Source organism: Myotis daubentonii, chromosome X (genome assembly GCF_963259705.1).
Source record: "Myotis daubentonii chromosome X, mMyoDau2.1, whole genome shotgun sequence".
In the NCBI taxonomy this organism is placed as follows: Eukaryota; Metazoa; Chordata; class Mammalia; order Chiroptera; family Vespertilionidae; genus Myotis; species Myotis daubentonii.
Genome location: NC_081861.1, coordinates 55,904,502 through 55,919,701, shown reverse-complemented (window position 1 = coordinate 55,919,701; position 15,200 = coordinate 55,904,502). Strand labels below are relative to the sequence as shown.

General features: G+C 36.8%; 1 non-coding gene across 1 annotated transcript; it reads left to right on the top strand.

Annotated features, from left to right (window-relative positions):
* Positions 1 to 3,870: 3,870 nt before the first annotated feature.
* Positions 3,871 to 3,977, top strand: LOC132225347 (U6 spliceosomal RNA). The gene has a single exon (XR_009450869.1). It is a non-coding gene; the product is annotated as a U6 spliceosomal RNA (small nuclear RNA).
* Positions 3,978 to 15,200: the final 11,223 nt, after the last annotated feature.

Here is a 15,200-nt window from a genome sequence, read left to right as displayed (position 1 = left end):
AAAATAATACATAAGAAATAACAGAAAAAGAGACATTTAGGCAGTAATAAAAATCTAAGTTGATGAAAATGCAATTGATGAAAATGCAGGTAAGTTAATAAACTTGAAATATATACCAATCAGCAGGTCCAGGTGATGTACATTCTGGGCCATGAGGGAATTCACTAATGATTGCACTAAGCCACTGACAACTGGGACATCTAAAAAACAAACTTACATGGTTATGCACCATGTTTTGCCTTGTCAGCACTCTGCATAATGGTGGTACTCTGGCAGGTGTATTCATTAGGCCCTATATGCCCACTGCCTGCCTGCCACCAAGGAAAGAAAATATTCCATTTCAAGGCATAGATGGTATCAAAGTTAACAGAATATACTTTTAAAAAAAAATGTCTTTCTTATAAATGGCTCATCCTCAGCAAGACATGTTGTAATTCAAGCCTCTGGTGTATAACACATGACGAATGTTCTCAAGGCCTACACAGGGCAGCGTGGCCTATGTGGCCTTCAGCTGCATGCTGAGATTTACTAGTGTACAAGTTGGCAGTGAGAGTGGAGAGAGCAAGCTAGGAGCTTTCCCACAGAAAGGCAGTTTGAAATCAAGACAAATTTCATTCCAATGATGTTTTCTCCTTTGACATGGTCCTGAGACTAAAGATGGAGAGACTGAAAGGGCTGAACAGATATTTGGCCAGAGGTGCAAGCTCCTCATGGATGAATGAAAGTCTTTGGTCCTTGCTGCTTCTGGAGATGAAAGGGTCAGGCTGGGTTGATGATCATTTGATCTGACCTAAGGTTTAAGAAACCTAGACACAAGTTGGGACTACTCCTTCTACAAACCAGCTAGTGCCCGCCCCCCCATGCATTAACAGGCCATACTCCTGACACTAACCTTATGCTGTATCCTTATTGCCAGCCAGCCAGTCACTTCAGAAGTTAATGGGAATAAGGGTAGATGCTTCTGTGCAATCCCATCCTGGGGAAAAAGAACTTCAAATGCATTTTCTTCATAGACAGCACAGATGCTTTGTGGTGATGAATGATTCTAGAGGATTTTGGATAGGGATTTGGTGTGCTAATGTTCTTTTCCTGGATATATTTACACACCCTTAATTAACTTTTCTCATATTTCAATGAAATCTAGGACTTTTTCTCAGCTTATTTTGGTGTGCTGTTTCAATATTTCATTTAACTCCATGGTCCCACACCAAAGAAAGGAAACAAAGCCATGTATATTTAAGTTATAATATGTCAGAGTAGTGGACATTAGTACAAACATTACTGATATAAGAGATAGGGGACCTTGTTTATTATCCCCAGGACTATCATTATCTGGCTTGATCATCTTGGGGTCATCTATTTCCCTCTTCATTGGCCTCAGTGTCCTCACGTGTTAAGTGTAGGCATTGGATGACATGACCTCTAAGAGCCACTGTCATCTCTAACATTCTGTGATTTGTTCATAGTAGTTGCACAGCATACATAATTTTATAATTTGTTGCCTTGAAACTAAGAATAATACTTCAGGTCAATGGTGGATAAGTTTGTCATTTTTTCTAAGACATGAAGCTGAAATTTCCTAGTTGAGGCAGGAGTATGGGAGAGAGTTGCCTACATAGTTGCCAAACTAACCACCCAGCACCTTTGTCTCAACAGTGTTCTATTTTTCTCTACTTATTAGATACAGTTTCATGAGGGAAATTACATACAATGGTGAATTTGGAAACATAATCTTTGTTTATGTAAAAGGTCTGTTATACAGTATACATGAGACTAAACATGAAGTCACTGCATATGAAAGTCACTTTGATCTTATATTTATTTTTGTACATCAATGTCCTAATCTGTTAAATAAGGATACACTAATCAGAGGCTCATTTCTCTCATGCAAGGCTGATGTGGAGAAAAAAGACAAGGTGACAGCACACTAGCCCTTTCATTTTTCAGCCTCTAAATGACACATCCCTCTGCTCATATTTCATTGGCCAGAACCATTCACAAGGCCCTACCCTAACTGCAAAGGAAGCTGGGAAATGTAAGGCAGTACATAAAATATTTGGTGGGCACTAATAATCTCTGCCAGAATGGATAACTCTTTTCTTCTAATAGCATATAGGGATGTTAATAAAATAACAACAATAACTACTACTACTACTATTTCTTTTGAGCCAGATAACTTTGCTAAGTGTTGTACATGTTATCTCATTTAATCCTCACAATCCTGTAAGGTAGGAGCTTTTTACAAATCACATTTGTAAGTGTGATTTTACATATTTTACAAATGAGAAGCTGAGGCACAGAGAGATTAAGAGACTAGCCTAAAATAACATAGTTCATTAGTACTTGAATCCAGGTTGAGATAGAACTACATTTGGAGTGTAGCAAAACTCACCTTCGAGTAAACCAACTGGTTATCTCACTACCTTTAGGGATTTCAGTCAAGCTGTCATTCAGGGCTGCAGTCATCTGAAAGCATGACTGTGGCTAAAGGGTATACTTTCAATCTCACTCATATGGCTGTTAGCAGGAGCCTTCAGTTCTTCACTATATGGGCCTTTCCACAGTGCTTTTTACAACATGGCAGCTAGTGAGAAAGGGTAGTGTCAACGTAGCTTAAATAGGCAACAGGGTTCTGATAAAGTAGGATAGAGGATGAATAACATTGGATGTGATTTGGGAGACAGGGAGGGAACAGTTCAGTACCTAAGATATTTCCTAGGAGGTCTCACCTTAGGAGACAGCATAAGAGAAATGGAGGAGGCAATCAGTACGTGCCGGAGGGTGCCAAAAGGAGAGAAAGTTGTGAGTACAGAGAGAGTAAATGAGAGCCAAAGAGAACCTAATTCATTTTACAATTTTGTTGAGGACCTGGTGAGCATGCACATCTGTGTGTGTGTGTATGTATGTGTGTGTGTGTGTGTGTATTCATTGAAAAAAGAGCTCTTTACTCTTCCTTGCTGCAGAATGCCTTACAAAAGTGCCTTGTTTAGATAATAATATTGGAAAATATTTTCCCTTCAATCTCAAAGCATGGACATTTCACACAGCTGAATGCTGGGCATTTCCTTCTTACACTTTCCAAAGCTATTTGGTGGTGAGTACCAAGCGGGCATATCTCAAAATGCCCAGCCTTCAGTAAGAGAAATTATATATATACAAAAAACCCCATACACATTTGCATTGGGAGCAGAGTGTGGTTGGATGGAATTATTCATTTTCTTAATAAGAAGGAGAGGTGTTCATATCATTCTTGCATATTTTCATGGCTTCCTTTATAATCTGTTTAATGAACTTTGGCTTTCAGGGTCAGAAGCATCAGATGCTGAAGAAACCCCCATCTCTGTTCCGGCACAGCAAAGTAGCCCCTACCAGCTATGAACACAAATCTCATGGACACTTAGGATCCAGTGTCAGATACTAAGTATGATGTAAAAAAAAGTTATGCTAAATGTAGGATTTTCACATAGATCTGAATTTGACTTTCTAATCCACTCTGTACTATTTTTTAAAGCAATTTCTGACAGGAGGCCAGTCTAGAAAAACAATAGCAAGTACAGAAAAAAGTCCCAAATTCCTCATTAAGCTATTACCACTGTAATAGAGCTCATTATTTTTCACCTTCCAATTATTGACTTCTACAGTTAAAGAAAATGCTCAAATTTGAATTGCACCCAGTACTTTCTGCAGAACTTCATGCCAATTTTGCTATATTAAAAATTTACCTTGCACCAGGAAGCTTGGGAAATCTAATGTGGCTTTGAAGAAAATTTACTCATCCTATTGTGTGTTCTTTTCTAATTCACATAAGCAGCAGCCACATCTTATATGACAAGATTTGCTATATTGATGGCTAAAGAGTTATCAGAGCTTGTGCTTACTTCAGCAGTACATATACTAAAATTGGAATGTTACAGAGGAGATTAGGATGCCCCCTGCACAAGAATGACATGCAAATTTGTGAAGCATTACATATTTAAAAAAAAATAAGTTATCAGCAGTCAAAACTACCTCTCCTTAGTCTAGGGATCTCAGATTACATTTTACTCTTTTGCCACTCTAAAATTGGATAGCAATGGACAGTACAAGATGTTCAAAGAATAGTGACTAATGAGTGTAATATACTTTTAACCAGCAGATCAGGTAATTGTCACACACTTTAAATTTGAGAACACCTAATTATGGCAGATATCTTAAAAATTTAGGAATAGTCACTTTGGTGAATTTATTTTATGGAATGATGAAAATAGTAAACATTAGATGGGAATGAATGCAGTTCACCACCCAGAATTGAATGATTTTTGTGATTAGAATGATAACTTTGTACTTTTTACTACATAAAATTATATAGCAAAACAGAGACACATGAAAACATTAAAACCAGCAGTTAGAACAGTATTTTCATAACAGTAATGGAATATTTAAATTATCCCTTGTTTATGAGATTTAGATTCATCATGGTCCCTCATTAATAATACTGGTGAATTCTCATTCTTACTCTTTCTTAAGCTATTATCCTTGGTCTAAGTCCACTCTCCTTGTCTCATTAGGGATAGTGCCAATAAAACTCCTTAATTATATCCAGTGACATTTCATCTACTATTTCCCCATATTTTTCCACAGGTAAATTCATAGGGGAATTGCTATAATTTCTTATAAGCTACTCTTTGCAGAAGTGTGTTCCTTGCTACCTAGAATCTGAAGCTTTTCTAAGTGATAGCGTCAGTAAGTATTTACTAAGTGTCTACCATGTAGCCCACTTTGTTCCAGGTGCTGCTAGGGGAAGAACATGAACGAACATGAAACAAAGAGGAGTTCCTGTTTCAGATTGCAATATGGGTCTCAAGTAAAGTAAACTAACCTATTATAACCTAGACTTGGGCACTTCTGAAGGAGATCTCTAAGGCTTCATGTCTGTCAGTTTTCTGAAATGGCCTATTCAGCATTGTAATGCTCTTTTCAGCCATTCTCTTCCTTCCTGTGATCTGACAAACCATTCTCCCCTCACTAGTGGGTAACTAATCACACCTGGACAGTTTCAGATAGACCACAAAAAAACTTTGCTCAGTCACTTGCTTACAACTTTCCTCATTTTTCTGAGGGCCATCATGTTTTTGGTTATCCCTTTTTACCTTGGGTGATCTTTAAATGTTTTCCTATTACTTTTAATGTCTCATATTATTTCTTTTTACTCCTCCTTAGGGATCTAGCCTAGTTTCCCCCTGTTTTGTGGCTTTCCTTTTTTGCTTTCAGGTCACTGTATTGCTCTGGGTTTTAGCCAACTTGGCATTTGGCTACCTTTTAAAATAGCCTGAAAATTTGATATCAGAGTGAAAATACTTGCTGTGTTGTAAATCTTTTATGTTCCATTAAAACTAATTTCTAAATAACTTCTCCTATATACACCTAGGAGCTAGATTAGTATATGGAAACATCCTTTTAGTTTCCCTATGAGCATTTTATCAAGAACCAGTGCTTTAATAGGGCAGAGGAATGAGGCATACTTATATAGTCCTATTTTAGTCAGCTTAGGCTGCTATAACAAATGCCATAGTCTGGGTGGCTTAAACAACAGACATTAATTTCTCACAGTTATGGAGGCTGAAGTCCAAGATAAGGTCAAGTTCATGGTCAAGTTCTGGTAAGAGCTCTATTCTTGGCTTGCAGACAGCCAAGTTCTCAGTGTTTCCTCACATTATACAATTAAGAATAAAGATTGTGGAGCCAAGTTACCTTGGTTTGTCTCACAGCTAGAACTTCCTAGCTGTGAATCTTTGGACAAATTACTCAGTATTTTTGTGCCTCAGTTTCTTCATGTGCAAAATGGGGACATAATAGCACTTATCTCATATATTGTTATGGGTATTAAATGAAATAAACATGAATTTCTTAGAATAATGTCTGGCATATAGCAATTGCTCAAAAATTATTGTCCTTACTAATATAACTACTTCAATTGCAGGGGTACAGGTTTTTGTGTAAACATAACCTTTAATCAATAGGATAAATTTCCCAAGAGTGCAATTGTTGGGTCATTTGATGGTTGCATGTTTAATTTGATAAGAAACTGCCAAACTGTTACCATTTTACATGCCCAACAGCAATGTATGGCATGAGTGATACAGCTCTCAGTATTCTCACCAGGATTTGATATCGTCATTATTTTTAATTTCCTGATAGGTGTTTAATGCTATCTCATTGTAGTTTTAATTTTCATTTCCATAATGGTTAATGATATTGTACATATAATTTTGTCTGTGTGTTTTCTATCTCTGTATGCTCTTTGGTAAAATGTCTGCTTGTGTCTTTTGTCCATTTTCTAAATGGATGGTTTAGTATTTTTATTGTTGAGTTTTGAGAATTCTTTAAATATTCTAAATAGTAGTACTTTGATGTATAGATGGCTTAAAATTATTTCTCCAGTTATATATCTCATTTTTTATCCTTTTAATATAGTATTTTGAAGAGAAAAAGTTATTGATTTTGTGTAGGTCAAATTGAAATTAGATTGTGTATTTCTTCTTGCGTGAGTTTTGCTAGTTTGTGTCTTTAAAGGATTTTTTTTTAGATGTTATCAAATTTTCAGGCATAGAGATGTTCAAAGAATTCCATTATTAACCTTTTAAGGGATGACCCTTTATTATTCACTTTCTGATTCTTGATCCTCTGTTTATCTTTTCCAGTATGTTATTGAACATTTTTAAAATTCTTTGTTGTTTAAAGTATTACATGTAATATTACATATGTCTCCTTTTTTCCCCATTGACCTCTCCCTGGCCACCCACAACCGCCAGAACATGCCCTCACCCCCCTAGTGTCTATGTCCATTGGTTATACTTATATGCATGCATACAAGTACTTTAGTTGATCTCTTACCCACCCGCTTCCATGCCTTCCCTCTGGAGTTTGACAATCTGTTCAATGCTTCTCAGTTTCTGTATCTATTTTGGTTCATCAGTTTATGCAGTTCATTATATTCCACAAATGAGTGAGATCATGCGATGTTTATCTTTCTCCGACTGGCTTATTTCACTTAGCATAATGCTCTCCATGTGCATCCATGCTGTTAATAATGATAAGAGTTCTTTTTTACAACAGCGTAGTATTTTATTGTGTAGATGTGTCACAGTTTTTTAATTCACTCATCTGCTGATGGGCACTTAGGCTGTTTCCAAATCTTAGCTATTGTAAATCAAGCTACTATAAACATAGGGGTGCATATGTCCTTTCTTTCTTTCTTTTCTTTTTTTTTTGAGCAGTATTTATTTATTTATTATTTATTTTTTATTGTTTTATTGCTTAAAGTATTACAAAGGGTATTACATATGTGTCCTTCCCCCCCCCGCCCTTGACAATCCCCTGGCCTCCCCTACCCCCCAGTGTCTTATGTCCAATGGTTATGCTTATATGCATGCATACAAGCCCTTCGCATATGTCCTTTCTGATGGGTGTTTCAGATTTCTTGGGATATATTCCTAGAAGGGAAATTACTGTGTCAAATAGGAGTTCCATTTTTAAATTTTTGAGGAAACTCCATACTGTTTTCCACAGTGGCTACACCAGTCCAGTCTGCATTCCCACCAGCAGTGCACGAGGGTTCCTTTTTCTCCACATCCTCACCAGCAACTTGTCATTTGTTGATTTGTTGATGAGAGCCATTCTGAAAGGTCTGAGATGGTACCTCATTATCATTTTGATTTTCATCTCTCGGAAGATTAGTGACTTTGAATATGTTTTCATATGTCTTTTGGCCTTCTGTATGTCCACATTTGAAAAGTATCTATTTAGATTCTTTGACCATTTTTTTATTGGGTTGTTTATTTTCCTTTTGTTAAGATGTATGAGTTCCCTATAAGTTTTGGAAATTATGCCCTTATTGGATATAACATTGGCAAATATGTTCTCCCATGCAGTGGGCTTTCTTATTGTTTTATTTATGGTTGCTTTTACTGTGCAGAAGCTTTTTATTTTGTTGTAGTCCCATTTGTTTATTTTCTCCTAAGTTTCCATTGCCCTAGGAGCTGTATCAGTAATGATATTGCTACGACATACATCTGATATTTTACTGCCTATGGATTCTTCTAAGATTTTGATGGGTTCCTGTCTTACATTTAAGTCCTTTGTCCATTTTGAGTTTATTTTTGTGTATGGTGTAAGATGGTGGTCTAGTTTCTTTTTCTTTTTTTTTTCTTTTGCATGTATCTGCCCAATTTTCCCAGGAGACCATTTATTGAAGAGACTATCTTAACTCCATTGTATGCTCTTGCCTCCTTTGTCAAATATTAGTTGAACATAATGACTTTGGTAAACTTCTGGGTTCTCTGTTCTGTTCCATTGGTTTATATGTCAGTTCTTGTGCCAGTACCAGGCAGTTTTGAGAACCATGGCTTTGTAGTATAGCTTGGTATCTGGTATTGTGATCCTTCCAACTTTGTTCATCTTTTTCAAGTTTGCTGCGACTATTTTGGGACTATTTTTGTTCCATATGAATTTTTGGAGCATTTGTTCTAGGTCAGGGAAATATGCCATTGGTATTTTAATGGGGATTGCATTAAATCTATAGATTGCTTTGGGAAGTATTGACATTTTTATGATGTTGAGTCTACAAATCCATGAACATAGTATATTCTTCCATTTGTTTATGTCTTCCTCTATCTATTTCCAATGTCCTGTAGTTTTCCAAATACAGGTCTTTTACCACCTTAGCTTAATTTATTCCTAGGTATTTTAATTTTTAGGTGCAATGGGAAATGAGATTTTTGTTTGTTTCTATTTTTGTGAGTTCATTATTTGTATATTAAAAAAGCCATAGATTTCTGGGTGTTAATTTAGTATCCTGCTACATTGCCAAATTCATTTATTAAATATGGTAGTTTTTTTATGGAGTCTTTGGGGGTTTTCTATGTACAGTATCATATCATCTGCAAATTAGGACAGTTTTACTTTTTCTTTTCCAATTTGGACGCCTTTAGTTTCTTCTTCTCATATGATCGCTATGGCTAGCACTTCAAGTACTATGTCAAACAGGAGTAGTGAGAATGGGCATCCCTGTCTTGTTCCTATTCTTAGGGGAAATGGATTTAGTTTTTGCCCATTGAGTATGATGTTGGCTGTAGGTTTGTCATATAAGGCTTTTATTATGCTGAGGTATGATCCCTCTATTCCCACTTTGCTGAGTTTTTGTCAAGAAAGGGTGGTGGGCCCTAACTGGTTTGTCTCAGTGGATAGAGAATTAGCCTGGGGACTGAAGGGTCCCGGGTTTGATTCCGGTCAAGGGCATGTACCTTGGCTGCAAGCACATCTCCAGTATGGAGTGTGCAGGAGGCAGGTGATCAATGTTTCTCTCCCATCGATGTTTCTAACTCTCAATCCCTCTCCCTTCCTCTCTATATATATAGTTGTTGGATTTTGTCAAATGCTTTTTCTGCATCAATTGATAGAATTATGTGATTTTTGTCTCTCAGTTTGTTTGTTATGTATCACGTTTATTGATTTGTGGATGTTGTACCATCCTTGCATCCCTGGAATAAATTCCATTTGGTCATGGTGTATGATCTTTCTAATGGCATGCTGGATCTGGTTTGCTAGGATTTTATTGAGGAGTTTAGCATCTCCGTTTATCAGAGATATTGGCTTGTAATTCTCTTTCTTTGTAGTGTCTTTATCTGGTTTTGGATTGAGGGTAATGTTGGCTTCATAGAAAGAGCATCGAAGTATTGCTTCTTGAATTTTTTAGAATAGTCTGTGAAGGAGAGGTTTCAGTTCTTCTTCGAATATTTCATAAAACCATGCTGTAAAAGCCCCCTGGCCCAGTACTTTAGTTTGCTGGAAGTTTTTTGATTATTGCTTCAATTACTTCCGTAGTTATTGGCCAATTCAGATTTTTTTATGCTTCCTGATTGATTTTTGGAAGGTCATATTTTTGTTGGAATATCTTCATTTCTTCTAGGTTGAGCAGTTTGTTGGAATATAGTTGTTCATAGTACTTTTTATTTTTATTTTTTACAATTCTTTGTATTACTGTGAGGTCTTTTGTTATTTTGCCTCTTTCATTTATGATTTTGTTTATTTGGGTCCTCTCTCTTTGCTTCTTGGTGAGCCTGGCTAGAAGTTCATCAATCTTGTTTATACTTTCAAAGAACCAGCTCTTGGATTTATTGACCTTTTGTATTGTTTTTGTGGTTTCTATTTCATTTATTTCTGCTCTGATCTTTATTATGTCCTTCCTTCTGCTCACTTTGGGCTTATCTCATCGGTCTCTTCCTAATTCTTTAAGTTGTAAAGTTAGATAATTTATTACCAGGTTTGTTTTTGTTTTGTTTTGTTTTTGTTTTTGTTTTTTTTAGGTAGACCTGTAATACTATGAACTTTCCTCTCAGGACTGCTTTCACTGTGTCCCATAGGTTTTTGATTGTTTTGTTTTCATTGTAATTTGTTTCCAGGATTTTTTTATTTCTTCTTTGATCTCTTTTGTAACCCAATCATTGTTTAATAACATGCTATTTAGCCTCAAAGTGTTTGATAATATTTTATTGTTTTTATTATGATTTATTTCTAATATTATGTCATTGTGATCTGAAAAGATGCTTGATATGATTTTAATATCCTTGAATTAGAAGAGAATTTGCCTGTGTCTCAATATATGGTCTATCTTTGAAAATGTCCCATGCGCACTTGAGAAGAATGTGTATTGTGTAGCTTTGGGATGAAATGTTCTGAAGATATCAATTAAGTCCATCTGATCTAATGAGTAGTTTAGGATTGCTGTTTCTTTGCTGATTTTTTGTTTAGAGGATTTATCCAGTGATGTTAGTGGGGTATTAAAGTTCTCTATTATAATTGCATTGTTGTCGATCTCTCCCTTGATATCTCCCAGGAGTTTATTTTTTATTTATTTGAATGCTCTTGCATTGGGTGCATATATTTTTACCAGGGTTATAGCCTTTTCTTGTATCAATCCCTTTAGTACTATGAAGTGGCCTTCCTTATCTCTTATTATGGCCTTCACTTTGAGGTCTATTTGGTCAGATACAAGTATTGCTACCCCAGCTTGTTTTTTTATTTCCATTTGCCTGGAAGATATTTTTTCATCCCTTCACTCTCAGTTTGTGTGAGTCTCTTGTTCTGAGGTGGGTCTCCTGTAGACAGCATATATATGGGTCATGTTTTCTTATCCATTCAGCCACTTAATGTCTTTTGATTAGAGGATTTGGTCCATTTATGTTTAAAGCTATTATTGATAAGTACTTGTTTGTAGCCATTTGTATTTTGGGGTCTGTGTTCCTTCTTCCCTTTTAATTTTTATTTTTACACCATTGCCTTTAGCATTTCTTGCATTGATGCCTTGATGGTGATAAACTCCCTTCGCCTTGTTTTTTTTGTCCATGAAGCTCCTTATTTCCCCTTCAATTTTGAATGATAGCCTTGCTAGATAGATTATTCTTGGATTCAGTCCCTTGCTTTGCATCACTTTTTATACTTCATTCCATTCCCTTCCTCGATGATGTGTTTCTGTTGAGAAATCATTTGATAATCTAATGGGAGATCCTTTATAGGTAACTATCTGTCTCTCGCAGCCTTTAAGTTTCTTTCTTTGCCATTAAGGTTTGCCATTGTTAATTCGATGTGGTTTGGTGTGGGTCTTTTTAGGATCATTTTGTTTTGGACTCTCTGTGCTTGTGTGACTTTTTTCTTCCCCATATCAGGGAAGTTTTCTGTCATTATTCCTTGAAATAAGTTTTCTAATCCTTGTTCCTCTTCTTGTTTTTATGGTGCCCCTATTATAAGTATGTTACTTTGTTTCATGCTGTACCAATGCTCTTCTGCTTTTTAATTTTTGTCTCCAATTGCTGTTCAGATTGTGTGTGTTTCACTGTCCTATCTTCTAACTCACTAATCTGGTCCTCCACTTCTTCTAGTCTACTGTTGAAACTTTCCATTGTGTTTTGTATTGTAGCTACATCATTTTTTATTCCCTCTTGATTCTTACATAAGTTGATTTTCTCATCTAACTGGTTTATGAACTGAATGACCCTTACTCTGGTTAATACAGTTCTGACATATTGCATGCCTCTGTTTCAGTTAGTTTCTTTTCTGACGATTTCGCCTTTTCTTTCCTTTGGTGTTGTTTCTTTGTTTCCCAATTTTTGCTCTCACCAAATGGTCCAGTGGCCAAGTCGTGTAGGGTCTGTGGCCAAAGCAGTGGGTTGGCAGGAGGGTTGCACGCCCTGAGTGTCAATGGAAAGCCTAGGTGCTGGGACACACAGGGCCTGTGGCCACAGTGGAGGCCAGCAGGAGAGTTGTGCACTGTGGGACTTACAGGACCCTTTGGCCAGAGTTGCTTTAGGGTCCCAGGTTGTGTCTGAGGCCAGTCTGGGTGGTGATGAGGCTGGGATGCTAGTCACAGCAGCTCCCCCTTTAAGATAGTGTGGTTTCTGTGCTAGTGCTGGCCACCTGGGAGTGCTTGCATCAGTAGCAGCGGCTCCCGATCTAAGATAATTTGGTCTGCCAGCCCCCAAAAGTCCTGCAGGATCTAACTGTCACACACACACACACACACACCACATGTACACACATCCCTCTTTCGCTCCCACATTCACTCACACTCTCTTCTCCCTTGCCATCATGCTGGCAACCATCTTTATTCCCACGAACATTTTTTTTAGGGATACACTTTGATTTTTTAAAATGATTTTTAAAACACATAGCTTTGTATAATTTTCTTAGAGATTGATTCTAGGTATTACAATATACATACATGACATATTATAGTTTACTGGTATTGACATACAGTGGGGCCTTGACTTATGAGTGTCCTGACTAACGAGTTTTTTGAGATACAAGCCATATCTTGGCTGATTTTTTGCTTTGAGTTGCGAGATAAAATTTGGGTTACGAGCCAGCTTCAGATACTCCACCGCTAGTTGGCGCAGCGAACGTCACAGTGAATGCCACAACATCAGCCCAGCATTCACGTGTCTCACTCGTTCACTTTAAGATTTGACATATGAGTAATTTGAGTTATGAGCTCCGTCATGGAATGAATTAAACTTGTAAGTCAAGGCCCTACTGTATTACCACTTTGAATGAAGTATAGAATACTTACTTCTCTTTTGGTTTCTTTATCTTTCACCCTTTTCAAATATATATATTTTCACAATTATACATTGTGCATCACATCATATGGTAATATAATTTTGTTTCAACCATTAAATATAATTTTGTAAATTCATGAAAAAGTATGAAAATATATTATAGTTATTCTTACTTTTACTCATTCATGTGTTCTTTCCTTTCTGATGTTCCAAATCTTGTTCTATATAATTTCCATTCTGTTCAAAGAATTTCATTTATCCATTATTTAAGAATATACTTGCTAGTGACACATTCTCTTAGTTTTCCTTTGGGAATGTATTTTCCATTCATTTCTGAAAAATGCTACATCACTTTCTTCTGGCCTCCTTGGTTTCTGACGAGAAATCTGTCATTCAAATGTTTCTTCACCTACATGTAATGTGTGTTTTCTTTATGGCTGCTTTCAAGATTCTTTCTTTGTCTTTTGTTTACAGATTTTTACTTACGATGTGTCTCAACATAGATTTTTATTAAATCTAATTGGGATTTGCTCAGCTTCTTGAATTTGTAGTTTTAAGTGTGTTTTTCTGTGTTTTATTTCGTTTTGTTTTTTGCCAAATTTGGGGACTTTTTAACCTTTTTAAAAAATAGGTGAGAGTAGTATTTAAGATAATTCCACTCTCTCACTCCTCTGCTTCTGGGACTACAATGATAGGGATGTTAACTCATTTGATTTTGTCCCACAGACCATAAAACTATTCATTTTTTTCATTCTATTTTTTCTTTGTTGCTTATATTGGGTAAATTATTTTAGTTTGTCCCAAACTTCTGTCCTCTTTCATCACCACTCTAATTTTGAGCCCATCACTGAGTTCTTTTTTGCTATGTTTGATTTTTTTTCATTGTTTTAGATCATTTGTAATTGCTTGTTCAGTTACTTTTATGTGATTGTTTTAAAATCCTTTTCAGATATTTCCAACATCTGATTTATCCCAATGCAGGCATCTGTTGATTGAATTTTCTCATTCATATTATGGTTTTCCTAGTGCTTGGTATGATAAGTGATTTTTTTTTATTCTATCCAGAATATTTTGAGTATTATGAGACTTGATTTCATTTGAACTTTTTTTTTTTTTTGCAACTAATCTTCTGTTGAGGTGTGGCATGAGAGCTACATTGAGGTGTATGTTCAGTTTCCCACTGGGCCTCACTGTAACCACCTGGAAAAACTATATTGTTGACTCACACATACTCATTGCAGATGGCTGGCATGGAAGATCAGCTCCCTGCTTGGCCCTGCTGACACTTTTTAGTGCAAGTGGGACACACTTGCCATCTCATTGCCTCCAGGTGAGGGTTAAAAGCAGCTCCTGCCTGGGCCCCACTGCTCCACATTGCTGGGGAAAATAGGCTGATCGCACTGCTCTGTTGCAGGGTTGGGGGTCAGAATATAAGCTTACTCTGAGATCACTGACACAAGTGGAGAGAGAAGAGGAAGTGGAATGCCAACTAATCCTGCCTACCACTACCTTGTTCTGTCTCATTAATGCTGGCAGATATTGAGGTTCAGGTCTTCACTAGATTCTGCTGACACCAGGAGAATTGGGAGATGAAATGCTAACTAGCCCTGCTTTACACCACATCATGTAGTCTTATTGCTGGCATCTGTGTGTGTGTAGGTTCAGTTACCCACTGGGTATTGGTTGTACCAAGGATAGGGGAGAGAAGTGTGCTAACTATCTCCAAATTGCAGTGTCTCCTTCAGTTCCATTGATTTTTGGTATGGGTGAAGTCACAACTCTCCATTGGACCCCAATGACATACCCTGGCAGGAGAATCAGAGTACCACTTTACCATAGGAGGGAAAAATCAAAGAACTGCCTGCTTCTGCCAGGCAAAAGAGGAAAGACTAGCTCCTCAGTCTGCCCCCATCAGTACCATTGGGTGATGGAATCAGAATCTATTTTTAATGTTTTATTTATTTTTAAAAAATATACTGTTATTGATTTCAGAGATGAAGGGAGAGGGAGAGAGACATAGAAACATCAATGGTGATATAGAATCATTGATTGGCTTCCTCCTGCATTCCCCCTATTGGGGATCAAGCTTGCAACCTCCACATGTGCCCT